Below are 15,631 nucleotides of genomic sequence, written 5' to 3'. Positions count from 1 at the left end.
TAGTAATGCTTTTACAACAGTGTGTACTAACTAGTGCTGTTACTACTTGTACTAATACAATGACTATACAATCACACTGTACTAAAATAATCATAAAACAAACCCCTTTTAAAGATAGGGGCATGGTAGTGGTTAGGATGTTTGAATCCCACGCAAAACCTTCTGCGTTGGAATCCCAATGACTGCGAGACTCCCTAAACCCTATCTGCTCCTTAATGACCGGATCCAAAACGAATCACTGTTAGTTGCTGAGGATTAAAGGCTCTGCTAAATAGCTCGATAGTAAATAGCAGGAAAGCGTTCCAGGCTGTGGTATTCATAGTTCTGTGGGTGGGCCATGTTGGAGGTCATGAGAGAGGCTTCACACCTTCACATGAAGACAAGGCCCTGCAGCATTTGAACGGTTTAAATCTGTTCATAGCAAACGACAAACGCGGAGAGGGAACATCTCTTAAAACGACAAACACATGAGAGAGAATGTCTCCTAAAATGACACACATGAGAGAACGTCCCTTAAAAACGACAAAGGAATGAGAAAGAACGTCTCTTAAAACGACCAACAAATGAGAGAGAACATCTCTTCAAACGAAAAAAGACGTGAGAGAGAATGTCTCCTAAAATGACACACATGAGAGAACGTCCCTTAAAACGACCAACAAATGAGAGAGAACATCTCTTAAAACGAAAAAAGACGTGAGAGAGAATGTCTCCTAAAATGACACACATGAGAGAACGTCTCTTAAAACGACAAATGAATGAGAGGGAACATCTTTTTAAACGACAAACACATGAGAGAGAACGTCTGTTAAACGACAAACACATGAGAAACGTATTTTAAAACAAATCACCATGCAAACATATTCTCCCCCCGGGGAGGAGGGAGAGAAATTGAGGGAGAGAGAGGGGGGGGAAGATGTTTCCTTCTGAAGGGAAGACGGGATGAGAGGGAATTGGTATCACATTCCACTATCTGTTCCCTGCAGCCTGGCTCTGTCAGCGTTCTGCTTGGCCTGTCGCAAACTGCGCCCATTTCCATTCTGCCCAGCATGTTATTACCCATGATGCATCGGCTGCAAGCGGCTATCTGTGGCCGCAGCGCTGCACACATGGATGCGTACATGTGGCGAGGATTTTAAATGAAAGCAGGATGAACGACCGCAACACATGTTCACATGACCTCACCTCATCATCATCATAGGGCCATGAGGACGCTTATGGTCTTGGTAAAAGGATCTGCAGGTATTGTAGGTTTAGGGTTCGAACCCCAATGTCCCCAATCTAACACATCCTAGAGCGAGAATCCCCTTCATCTCGGATCCAGCAGTCTGACTACGTTATTGCGGACCTCCTGTGGGGAGTCGGTACAGAGCCTGGGTCGGAAACCAGAAACAGAAAAGCTTTGTTCCCTGTCTCGTCTTGAGATATGCCACCAAAGGAAACTCATTTGCATGAGTGGATTAAGCTTTCAGGATAAGTGTGTCTGTCTGTGTGTGACTGTGTGTGTGTGTGTGTGTGTGTGTGTGTGTGTGTGTGTGTGTGTGTGTGTGTGTGTGTGTGTGTGTGTGTGTGTGTGTGTGTGTGTGTGTGTGCGTGTGTGTGGCCGCACCAACGTAACATTGTATGCATGTTAGTACTGTGATACTATGTTAGTACTGCGGTAAGGTTCCCATCCGTCGGACACGCACATCGGCTTGAAGGCCCGGTTGATTGGCTGCGGTCTGATTGGTCGGTCTGCGATTGACCAGGGCTCTGATTGGCTGAGGATTAACGATCTGTGTTTGCTGGCTGTCAGAGCTCCACCTGGACATCGTTTAGCAGAGAAAACACCGGGGAAGGGAGTCACAGCCGGGGGGGCTGGGAGGAGGGAGGGGGCCTCAGAGGCTGTTATTGATATCGATGCTCTCATTATAGCCAAAGGGATGAGTATTGATCAGCCTGGCGGGGGTGTGTGTGTGTGTGTGTGTGTGTGTGTGTGTGTGCGTGTGTGTGTGCGTGTGTGTGCACCTGTAAGTGGGTGTGTGCACGCGTGTGTTTGTGTTTGCGAGGGGGTAATACAAATTGCTGATCAATAGCCGTATTTCTTAGGACTGATTGATGGATGGACAGACGGACAGGTTGACGATGGACGGAGGATGAGGTGACAGACTATCGGACGGACCACAAACAGGATGTTGGGGAAAAGGAGGCTTGATATACAGCAGGGAGATGTGAATGGAGGGAGAGAAGATGTTGGTAGAGAGATAAAGGCAGTGGATAGAGATACAGGAATTGATTCTACAGCTCTGCTGGAAAATATGCTGCCCTTAATTACCAGTATCCCCAACACACACACACACACACACTGACGCAATGACACACGGACACATACAAACACACACACACACACTGACGCAATGACACACACACACACACACACACACACACACACACACACACACACACACACACACACACACACACACACACACACACACACACACACACACACACACACACTGACGCAATGACACATACACACTAACACACACACACACACACACACACACACACACACACACACACACACACACACACACACACACACACACACACACACACACACACACACACACACACACACACACACACACACACACTACAGCCCTTGTTGATTGCAGGTAGTGTGATGCCTGCTCCTGGGTTGCCATGGGTTACCAGGGGAAATAAACTGGAATAACACGACTATTCTGTTCTGATATTTTATTAGAGAGAGAGAGAGAGAGCGAGAGAGAGAGCGAGAGAGAGAGCGAGAGAGTGCGAGAGAGCGCGCGAGAGAGCGCGCGAGAGAGCGCGCGAGAGAGAGAGAGAGGGAGGGAGAGAGAGAGAGAGAGAGAGAGAGAGAGACCTACTCCTCCCCCTCCTGAACCCACTGACCCTGGCCCCTCAGTTCCAGAAACCAGACAGATCTGGACCCAACCAGCTAAAACCAGACTCAACCAGAAAGAACAAGACGCAACCAGAGAGAACAGGACCCAACCAGACAGAACTGGACCCAACCAGCTAGAACCAGTCCCAACCAGCTAGAACTAGACCCAGCCAGAGAGAACTAGACCAAACCAGCCAGAACCATTGTCCGTATTCACGTCTGTTCAGAACCAGAGTAGAAACGGGTGTGAACGAGGAGAACCAGAGCCACCCTCCTCACCAACTTGTCCTTCATCGACTGGTGGTCTTCTCATCTTCTCATATCCAAGCATCAACACCGATGCGTGTGCCGCACATTCGTGCGTTTGCATGAACGCGAGGCATTATGTGTAGAGATGCTGTGAAGGCTTAAAAAGGGCGATTCACCATCCATATAGCGCCCATGTAGCATGACCGTACGATCCATCAAATGGATAACTCAGAGGAGGGGGGAACATCGCTGTGAAGGACAGGATGCTGAAACACTGGTCCCCTCAGCTGCTCATAGCACCAGGTGAGAGTGGCTAGTGGCTCTGTTTTACATACTACGGGCATTTTTTGTTTTCCAAAATAAAAGCGTGACTCAAATAATAACAAAGCATCAAACCTAAATATGTTCTACGTGCTTCCTGTTCCGGTATATGTTTGTTGTACGTCCAGTGGTACGCACTGCAGAGAAAGCTAGCTTAGCTTTCCCTGGATGGGTCGACGGTACGTACAACGGTCATTAGCTAACTGTTAGCTCGCGAGCTTAGCTACCTCTGGGTGAGTCAGCGGTACGTACGACGGTTCTTAGCTAACCGTTAGCTCGCTAGCTCAGCTTGCTCCGGGTGATGCCATAGTACCGGTTCTAGAGTGAACAGAACCCCCAACAGTGTGTGTCCTTCCTGCCGCAAGCGTTAATCACTCTCAGCAACGCCGCCTCACCCCGGTGTCGCACGCCAAGGGAACAGGAAGTAGATTTGTTACCGGTGGAGATGCTCAGACCTCTGCTGCTGTGGGCGGGATGCACGCCTCCACGGGCTGGCCTATCGGGGACGAGCAAGAAGCACCTTGAACCCTGCATTGTTGTTGGCCCCCGGGACCATGTCTTGTCAGATCTATTGCCATGGAAACATACATCATACCGAGTCTGCGAAGTCTGAGCTCTGCGGAGAGGGGGAGAGGGACGGGGGAGGCGGGGGAGTGTCTCCATGGTGATGGTGGAGAGGTAGAGACCCCTCGAGCCAGCAGAGTGAGAATGAGCAGTTGTCGTCATGGAAACTGAAAAACGCGCCAGTCACCCGGTGTTCCGCTGGGGATGACCGGGTTTTTATTACAACCCAGCAGGACTTCCTGGGAGCGTTTCAGACGGAGCTGTCGATGCTCGCGTGAACTCGTCATGAAGGTTCAAGGCTCTCAGAGGGAACCATTGTGGACGGCCCTGAAGTCTGCCGGCAAATCTAACATATTGTACCGTAAGGGTTTATGTGCGGTGTAACTTTCACTTTGGAAAGTGAATGTGGCCAGGCGGTTGTAAATGTGTTACTTCTTGTTTGTTTTTTGTATTTGTGTTTGTGTCCGTGTCGTCAAATTCCAATGATGAGATTCAGGTCGTTGATCAGAGAGTTGACACACATTCGACCAACTGTCAAGTTCGGTTGAAACCAGTTCAATCCAGATTTCGGTTGCCTTCAACCAAACACCAGATTATTAACAGGCCGGCAAATGAGCCATCCCCAAAGTGTGCGTCTGTGTGCGTGTGCGATGACAACCGACGTATTACAAATCAACAGACACCTCACGTCCCCCTGCTGGGGACCCCCTGGGTGCGGACCGCGGGGGTCCGGGGCCGGGATCCAGGACAGCCCCCAGGTCCGGGAGGTAGAGGTCATGCCTCTTAATCAGCTGGGTTGGCTCGTTGGTCGGACCTCGGGGTGGGGCCTCATTAGCAGGTCCAGATGGTTGGCTGGAAACACCGGGCCGGACTCTCTGGACGCCGGATGGTCCAATTTCGAAGCCAGGGTCTTTTTCTAAAATGTTTAATGAGTATTAATTCCCTGGTCGTTAGTGAAGGAGGAGTCACACTGATCGATGGCACAGAGACGATGATCTACGAGGATCAGTCTTCCTAATTAACGTGACATCATCGCAACATGAGTGCAAGTACAGTAATGCACACACTGTTCGAATACACAGAACAACATCAATCATTTAGTGCACGTGATTGGTCACACCGCCATGCACAAAAGTGCACGTGCGCAAGCATGCGCATGTGACACAAGAGCCCTTCATCAGAAGATCAGGGCGGGTCTTCTGTTGTCAACTAATCACTGTCATCACTGACGGTAAACACGGCCTCGCTTCCGACGTGCACACGAACAAACACCAGCAGGCCAGAAGGAACGCGGCGTCACTGATTGAGAGTGCGTAGGCCCCGCCCCCTGCCACCTGGGGGCTGCTTCCTGCTGGTCTGTCATGTTCTGGAGGTCCTCCTCAGATGAATGAGGTCGGTGGCTCGCCCGCCCGCCAGCCAGCGGTCCAAGGTCCTCGCGCCGCAAGAGGGGGGGCAGGGTCAGGGCCGAACAGGAGCGAACCGCCTCCTTTAATATTTAATACTGCCGACATGCCGAGGGAAGGTTGACTGTTCTCACCGGGCTGTCTGAATATTGGCAGAGTCAAGGAGTTCGGGATGTGGTCGGTTTGTGCGTGGGGGATTACCGTGGGCGTATCGACGGGTTTCCAAAAATAGCTCGGAGGTTGGATTGGAGGCATTTTTCAAACTGGTTTTCTGGTTTTGGAGCCAGAAATGAAAGTCAGGGGTCAAAATGAACACTGGTGTTTGTAGCAGTCGTAAAGGCGTTTTTTTAAGGAGTTGTAAAGGTTTCAAAGCTGTTTCACTAATAGTTGTGAAGGGAATCAGGACCTGCGTGTGGTTTTGGATTGATTAAAAGAGAAAAAGAGAAGCTAAACATAGGCCTTCTGTACAGAGAAGCCAGATTACAGTCAGGAAGAACCAGCTGGAACCAGATGATTCTGACAGTTGGCTGTGAGATCTGCCGCTTGGCAACGTCAACGAAAACCCCAGAGTACAGCCAGTGCATCCCATAATATCCTCCTCCCACACAGTAGCACAAATATTAATACTTAAGTACTTATTCTCACAATGTTCTTTAAAAGGAGCAGAGCTTGAGGAAACAAACCGCTAACTCAGGAGAAACCTCCACTGAGATTAATCTTCATTGTCGAATTATGCAGCTGCATAATTCACCAGCCAAGTGTGACAGGTTATATATTAAAAACATAAACAACCCTGCACTTCTGCTGCATCCCAATAAACTAAGGGAAGACAACATTTGCAACTTGAAATTTCATATCCTCAGAGCACAGTAACAATGTCTGCCAGGCCTTTATTCCCTGGGTAATGAGTAGCAGTAAATAAAACATTATTTGAGGTTACATCCGTTGTGCCTTCGCTCCCCAGACAGCTAACACCCTCCACCCGCGTTTCACAAGAAACCAGAGGCGACAGAGCGCGTCGCTAGCGCACCATTAGCGCTCCTGCTAATCACGCAGACAGCATCTCGGAGCTGTCCTGCTAGTTTATCTTTCCCGTCCTGCTAGCTGGCCGGTCCCATTAATTCCACTGCTCTGATAGCGTAGCGGCTTCCCCTGTTAACCTAGATGTTCAGTCCCCTTAGCTATGCTAGCCCATTCTGCTTTATACTGGGGCTGAAGTTTAGGTAACAGTTACTAATGTCATGTCGAGCCTCTCAAGACATATGGCTATATAAGTACAAAAACGCACAACGCTTAATCATAAAATCTACAATAAGAGCTCTGATTATAAATCCCCTGATCACTTGAAAACAAAGAAAGAACTTTGTTCTTTACGAATCTGAACCCTTCGGTCGCAGACAGAGAGCTAATCAACGCGCGACAAGCAGCTAATGGGCCACGGAGCCAGCACGCCGAAGTGTAGCTAATAAACATAGCGGTTGACACTGATTGCTTCCACATCGTCTTGGCAACAGTGGATTGGGGCCGTCAACCTCTGAGGCAACCAGGGGACAAATTGATGCATTTGCCAGGAGAAAACACAATGTTCTCCGGTAAGAGGGGGAAGGATTGTCTGGGAACCACAGATCTCTCAATCTGTTCCCGTTGGTGTAAATATTTCTTTGATTTACCAGTGAGAGAAATTAGACATCTGACAGACGAAAAGATAGACCGTTTCATTCATTTGTGTGTAGCGTGGTCCTGCGTAAGAAGTACTGTAGTTTTATGTTAGTGTTGGTAGTACGATGCTGTCCCTGTAGTGTGTTCGACTGTATACTGTAGTTCTGAGTTAGTAGTACGCTAGTTTCATATTACTATTGTAGTAGGATGCTGTCCCTGTGTTGTGTTTCAGTGTATACTGTACTGCAGTGTCAGCACAGTAGCTTTATGTTAGTGTTGTAGTGCTGTCTCTGTAGTGTATTTCAGTATATATACTCATATATACACTGGTACTATGTTAGAGTAGTGGTACTGTTCTATTACCGTGGCACCATGTTGTCGCTACACGGTCAGTACTAACGGTTTATTGCAGTGACATAAACAACACGCGCATCATTTCCTGCAGGGCTAATGCACCTCAGTCCACAACACTAGTCCCTGGGTTTAAATCGATTTACCTTAACACACACACACACATACTCCCATCACACACACGCACACAAATACACACACTCAGACCGGCTAATGATAAGGCATGGCGGTGCTTTTGGGTCAGGGTGTCTGAAGAACTTCCCTCTACCCTGTGGAACGCGCCGCGGGCGTAGCTCCGCCCAGGCCACTGGTCACGTGACCCTCCTCCGCCCTCCGTCTCGTTAGTATCCGGAGATCTGTCGGTGATGGATGAGGGCGTGTCTCCGTGGCAACGGAATCAGGGTGATCGATGAGCGGCCCCCGTCCTCCGGCGAAACGAATAGATCATGGGAGAGTCGGCACTGCGTAGGGCTGAAGTACTGTCTGAAGTACTGTCTGAAGTACTGTCTGAAGTACTGTCTGAAGGACTGTCTGTAGTACTGTCTGTGGTACTGTCTGTAGTACTGTCTGTGGTACTGCGTAGGGCTGAAGTACTGTCTGAAGTACTGTCTGAAGTACTGTCTGAAGTACTGTCTGTAGTACTGTCTGTGGTACTGCGTAGGGCTGAAGTACTGTCTGAAGTACTGTCTGAAGTACTGTCTGTAGTACTGTCTGTGGTACTGTCTGTAGTACTGTCATAATTTCTGTAGCGCTGTCTGTAGTACTGTCTGAAGTACTGTCTGTAGTACTGTCTGTAGTACTGTCTGAAGTACTGTCTGAAGTACTGTCTGAAGTACTGTCTGTAGTACTGTCTGAAGTACTGTCTGTAGTACTGTCTGTGGTACTGTCTGCTGTACTGTATGTAGTACTGTATGTAGTACTGTATGTTGTACTGTCTGTTGTACTGTCTGTTGTACTGTCTGTAGTACTGTCTGTAGTACTGTCTGTAGTACTGTCTGAAGTACTGCGTCAGGCTGTTCAGTACAGTCTGTACTGCTGTCCGTAGTAGGGGTGTAAATCTCTGGTTTCCTCACGATGCGATATTGAAACAAAAATAATCCATTTTTAAACGCGTTGCATTTAAACGCGAAGGTTTTTTTATGGCTTAACTTAAAGAGCCTGTTATGATCTTTCATTTTGAACATAGACCATCCCCAGCCTATCTGTGTGGATAGGTTTCCTCTAAAAACAAAACATCCCTCAGAGTCGTCTTGGCTGTTAAGATAAGCCGTCCGTGTTGCCAGATTGGGCAATTTTTTGCGAAGCCGCCTGAGCGGCTTGGCCCACACAGAAATAGTTTCACAAACACCCGCACAAGGAGATTGTCAAAATAAAAGCATATAATACAGCGATATGCACCGATGTTTGGGCATTGCATCGATGCAGTTGGATCGTCAGGTACTACGTTAGTACTGAGTGCCTATCTGAGGTACTACCTTAGTACTGTGGTACGGTGCTCAAACTGGAAGTACTATGCTGGTACTGAGGAACTATCTGAGGTACTACGTGAGTACTGGGGTACTATGCTTGAACTGTGGTACTACGTTAGTACCAGGGTACTATCTGAGGTAGCCTACTATGTTAGTACTAGCTTACTATCTGTTGCACTACGTTAGTACTGGGGTACTACGTTAGTAATGGGGTACTACGTTAGTACACTATGTGTATGTCAATCTCCTGTTGTCTGTGAGTACTAGTAGTTTCGTCCGTTGGAGGTGTGTTTAAATTACTGAAGTTGATCAAACTTGCGACAGCACATTGATCCCAACTGCCTGTTCCCTGCTCGCTCTGAAACTCGTTTCTGCTGGAATGACCCTAATTATACGACGAGGAAGAACAGTATAATTAGCACCGAGGGTACTTTCAGTTTCCGTCGTCACTTAGCCGAAGACAAGGGCAGCGCCGTTTAACCTGGAGACAGATTCCAGGAGGACAGGAAGGAGAGAGGTGGTCACTTTCACACATTCCGATCTACGGTTTGGATCTCAAACTTTGTACGTCGACTGCTCTCTTTATCTGTGTAATTTTGACAAACGTTCGGTCTCATATGTTGGAGGTCTCTGCCGAGCTGAAGGTGTTTTCATATCAGGTCTGCATTTCCGACGCAAGAGACACCGACGTTTTCACAGAAACCACTCTCATAACACACCTGACAAATGGCTCTGGGACCAACGTTAATCCCTGCTGCTAGCAATACGTTTCAAATTAAACATAACAATTTACCCTATTTCAAGGTCTCCAACTATTATAAAACCGTTCTTGGCAATACGTGACACAGTGATTATCTAACCTCCGTTGACTATTTTACCGCTAAACTCAGGAATAAGTGGGCAAGTGAACAGCTATATTCCTACAATATTTAATAGACTACCTTTAATGTGCCAGTAGGCATCCCTGGGCCAGAGAAGGAATTATTACATAATTATATCCTATCTGGCTGAAGAATAACGAGAATCAAACTCTCTATTCTTGAGCTAATGCCAGCCTCAATACCAGCCCAATAATCCTAATAATCAAATCCAAAACGTCTCCCCTAACACTGTTGGTCCCCTGCTCCTGAGACCACGTTGTGATCACATCACCGGTCTGTCGTCAGACAGCAGAGGAAGGGACCAGAGGAAGGGACCAGAGGAACTCTGTGGTCCGTTCTCTAGAGTCTGTAGAGGAGGTTCCTCTGGAACGTTCTCTAGAGTCTTTAGCAAGTTCCTCTGATAGATGACCCGATGTGTCTCTGGAGGAACTGTGCGTCGGCCTGTCTTTCTGTCTGTGTCTGTCTGTCTGTCTGTCTGTCTGTCAGGCTGTCATGTGTGTCTGTGAGTCTGTGTGTATGTGTGTATGTGTGTATGTCTGTCTCTCTCTTCCGAATTGCCAGAGCTCTCTCTGTAGGATGTTCTCTCTGTCTTTCTCTCGTTCCGTCAGTCTGTCTCTCTGGCCCCTGCTCCGTGGCCCTCTCTGCGTTGGAGATGTTTTACATTGCCTGCTTGTCTCGGGGGAAGCTGAGCTTCACGATGACTTTGAGTCGGACTCCGAAGGAGCCGCGGAGCCGGGAGACTCAGAGCCAACTTCCTCCCGAAGTTTGTTTGACGTCTGTTAGAGAAGATTGCAGCACTCAGACACAGCCACGCACACAGGCACATAAGGTAGCAAACACACGCACACTCAACCCTGCACACACACACACACACACACACACACACACACACACACACACTCAAACCCACAGGCACCAAACACGCACACTCAAACACAAAGGCACGCGCACACACACACTCAAACACACAGGCTTGCACACTTACAGTAGCACACATACGCACACACACAGGAACACCCACACCCGTACACACAGGAATACACAGGGACACACAGACACTACGGTACTATTTAAGTACTGTAGTACTATGGAAGAATTTAGGTACTACGTTAGTACTGAGGAACTATCTGGGGTACTACCTTAGTACTGTGGTACTATGCTCAAACTGAAGTACTATGCTTTAATTTCCCAACTGGGATTAATAAGGCATATCTTCTTTACCCTCCCCCCGGAGATTTAACGTCAGGTGTTTTCTGCTTAACCATCAAATATTGAATAACTCCGACGTGGTTTTCCGCTGCTAACCCCTCCCACGGCGGGGTCAACCTCCCCCGAATCCATCACCCTCACTCACAGCCGCTCCCCCCCCCCCCCCCCGCCTTAACACAGGAAACCTCCTTCCCCTCCTCCCATCCCTCACCCCTGCCTCACCCCTCTCACCCGTGCTACCAGCGAAGACCGGAGAATTATAGCCCATCCCAGGCGGGAAGAGCGATTTACACTCTGTCCATTAAGCCCCGCCCCCCGAGGTTCTGCTGAGTCATCGGGAACTAGCGTGCTAGCAGGCTATCAGGCTAGCCCTCCTGCTGGGAAGACTAATGTAAAGGAGCAGATGTCCTTTCCCCACTTTGAACCCGGCGGGGGGGGGGCGGTGTAAGCAGGGCGAAGGTTCCACCATCATCAAGGTCATGCTACCATCCTCCAGCGCGAACATATAAAGGATTAACCATCCAGTTGAGCTCGTCATTATTTCCGAACAACTCTGTTACGGATGTTGCAACTCCCCCCCAACCCCCCTCCCCGTATCTTTGGAAACCTGTGACAGTTGATCATGCTGCAATACCACGTTTGACTAATTCAACGTGATTTGCTGTAAATTTGATTACGAATTCATTGAATTGTGAAATTATTTTCATGTCGCCGCTCTGGTTGGACGAGACGTCGGGTTGGTTGTGATTCGCTGTTGCCTGGAGGAATACATCGTCGTTAAAGGTTGAATTAAATGTTTATTTACAACATCGTTCACAGGTTGCATGGTAGAAGAGGCAGGACCACCAGCTCTCTCATTTCAACGAGAAGATAAGCTCTCTGTGGTCAAACCAAGAAGACAAGATGAGTTTAATATTGAATAGAACGTTTGAGAACTGTAGTTTTTGTCGTTTAAGGTCTATGGAGGAGAAATGCATCATGGGTAGAATAACCTAATAGTGTTTGGTTTCCTGTCCCCCTGCTACTCCCTGCTGTGATAAACACTGAGCCAAAGCCTTCTCCCCTTCCTCCCCCATCCACTCGGACTCTCTGTCTCTCTCTGGCTCCTTCCCTCTCTCTCTCTCTCTCTCTCTCAGATGAAGGGTCAGAACTGCTTGGTCTGCGCTTCCTTTATTAAACGTTCCTTACGAATGCCTTTAGAAGACATCAAGGTGTCTGTGTCTGAGCCTGTGTATGTCTCTTTCTTTCTCTCTCTCTCTCTCTCTCTCTCTCTCTCTCTCTCTCTCTCTCTCTCTCTCTCTCTCTCTCTCTCTCTCTCTCTCTCTCTCTCTCTCTCTCTCTCTCTCTCTCTCTCTCTCTCTCTCCCTCTCTCTCCCTCTCTCTCTCTCTCACTCACTCACTCACTCTCTCTCTCTCTCTCTCTCTCTCTCTCTCTCTCTCTCTCTCTCTCTCTCTCTCTCTCTCTCTCTCTCTCTCTCTCTCTCTCTCTCTCTCTCTCTCTCTCTCTCTCTCTCTCTCTCTCTCTCTCTCTCCCTCCCTCCCTCCCTCCCTCCCTCCCTCCCTCCCTCCCTCCCTCCCTCTCTCTCCCTCTCTCTCTCTCTCTCTCTCTCTCTCTCGCTAAGACATTTGTTTTACCCATCAGAGAGCCCAGATGGGTGGAGCTCTGGTGATTCATTACTGTATGTTGACTGATTATGATGACTGATTATGATGACTGCCTCGTGATGGGGCAGCTAGTTTGACGTTGGAGTGTTGTCCTCCGTGGGCGCCCAGTGAGTCTCTCCATCTTGTCTTCTCCACAGCTCCTAACATAACCATACACCAAACACCCAACATATCCACCCGACCATAACAGCAGAGGGTCGGCTTAGCTCAGGAGGTGAAGCGGGATGACTTCAAACCGCAAGGTTGCTAGTGTTGTGGGAATTTGCACCACGTCAATCGCTTCTGTCTAAACTGTTAAGGAGAAGTCCAATGCATTGGCAAAAGCAAGGACTTCTTATACCGTGGCAGACTTATCATATTGGTTAACAACAGATGGATCTCCTCATGTGTGAAAAAGAGGGAGACGTAGCCGTGCCTTCCGAGTTGGAGCCTTTGACCCTTGACCTTCCCAAGGGGGTCAAGGGTCAGGAGAAATGGAGTGTGAAAATATATTTTCCCATTACAGCTAGTTCGAACCCCGGCTCCTAGCTGAGTGTCGAGGTGTCCCTGAGCGAGACGTTTTACCCTAACTGCTCCTGACGAGCTGGCTCTCGCCCTGTGTAGTTGACAGCCCCTTCGGTGTTGTAAGTTGCTTTGGATAAAAGCGTCTGCTAAAGGCCCCTGAATTAATTAATGAATTAATGAATTAATGAACGTAACGGTTGCATACTTAATACTTCCAGCTCCATGGCAGTCAATCGGCTAAACTGTCCTTATTTCCCTAAAAGGAAAACCCATTGGAAAACACACACACACACACACACACACACACACACACACACACACACACACACACACACACACACACACACACACACACACACACACACACACACACACACACACACACACACACACACACACGCACACACACACACACAAACAAGCAGAAGCACACAAACAAACTCACACACTCACATATATGCAGAAGCACACAATCAAACATACACACACAAACATGATAATATACAAGTTCTAAGTAGCATGTAGCAGTGAGCTTCGTGATGATGAAGAGGACCTCTTTAGTTTAGGAAGTCCCCCCCCGGCTCCTCATTAGAGGGTATGGATGGATCAACCACACACACAAACACGCACACACATACTCACATACACAATCTCACACGCACATAAGAAGAAACACACACTCACACATACACACGCACATACACTTGCATACGTATTACACGCATACACAAACTCAGCCTCACAAGCAGATACACCACAATCATGGTGGTGTATCATACACTCACAGAAAAACACACACACACACACACACACACACACACACACACACACAGGTTCATGAACACAGACTCAAACATACAACAGGCAGAAGCACACAAACACACACACAAACACACACCCACACGTGGGTTAAGTAGCATGTGTGAACTGCTGGCTGCAGCAGGATGTGAAATATTCATGCTGTTATGGTTTCAGAAACCTACCATAGGCACCTTGTACTGGGAGAACGACATGTAGTTCTGGGAGGGTGACAGGTTGCGTTGGTCAATGCTACTGGATGTACTGGTACTGGTCAATTCTGTTGCAAAAGAAACCAGGTGTCACTTCATACATTGGAGTCTGCTGCAAGTTGATTGATTATAAAACAATTATAATACGGAAACATTTATAAACCATGCATCTTGGTGTCCACGGTAACCAGACCGAATACCAAGAACCAGTCGGTGTCACTTTGGCCCTTGCCACCTCATCGTCCTCCATCTTGTTTTAAATATTTTCATTCACGCATGGAGATGTTGCTCGAAACCTTCCTCTCATCAATCCAGAACCTTCTGAATCGATCGGGTAACACTGAGAGCTCATCACCCGGCCGTAGACGATAATGTGTCTGTGTACCGGCCTTCCGGTTGGTTCTGCCTCCATGTTTTAATCAGGTTGGGTCCGGCTCGGACCAGATTGGGCATCACTCCCTTATCTCAGGCACTCAGACACAACACATCCTGGGCGGGACTTCAACCGCCAGGGAGCCAATCAGAAGCCGACTCACACCTCTGTTCCTTCCAGTTATTCGCTCAATGGAAAACCATTTGCATGCACTTACTCACAAACGCACGCACGCACGCACGCACGCACGCACGCACGCACGCACGCACGCACGCACGCACGCACGCACGCACGCACAGACACACACACACACACACACACACACACACACACACACACACACAAACAACTTCTCACACACGTACACACAACTTCACACACACAACTTATCACTCACATGCACACACACACATTCTCCCTCACTCACTCTTTCCTCACAGCTAATTCATAAACTGTGTAACTTAATTTCCTGTCTTCGGCCTATAACATCCATCCATACCTGTGGTACAAAGGATATTTCTATAACACACTGGATTAAACTCAAAGGGTCTTTAGAAACCCGATCAGCCGAACAGGTGAGATAAAAGAGGACTATTAAGAAAGGCCTAATGGTATCTCTGATGCATGACTTCCTTCTCTGTAATACATTTGGCAAATGACTATCCAGGGCTGGTTAGCTCCAAGGATGAGCTATACACTATCTGGCTGCATTTTATTATCCTCTTGAGAAGCCTTTCAAATCAGAGTGCTCCTAGGTGAAGCAATGCACCTCTACTGAGGGGAAGTCAAGCATATATTGACATCCGGTTGCCCTGATTGGTCGGGACCTGGCCCTGATTGAGCCGACGTCGAGCCCCTTCCTCCATTGGGCTTTGAAACGTTAAAGAGAGAAATGTAACTTTTGCGTACAAAATAAGTCTGTGAAATTAAAAAAACAAAAGCAGTGTGACTGCCTTAAGGAAACCCGATTTATCTCACTAAACTAATTAATTTAATCAGACAAAGTAGCAAGTAAAGAACTAGAAAATGCATTTCCTGCAGAAAATGCGGTGTAGTACAAAGTGATGT

Source organism: Gadus chalcogrammus, chromosome 8 (assembly GCF_026213295.1).
Source record: "Gadus chalcogrammus isolate NIFS_2021 chromosome 8, NIFS_Gcha_1.0, whole genome shotgun sequence".
Lineage (NCBI taxonomy): Eukaryota > Metazoa > Chordata > Actinopteri > Gadiformes > Gadidae > Gadus > Gadus chalcogrammus.
This window is presented reverse-complemented; position numbering follows the sequence as displayed.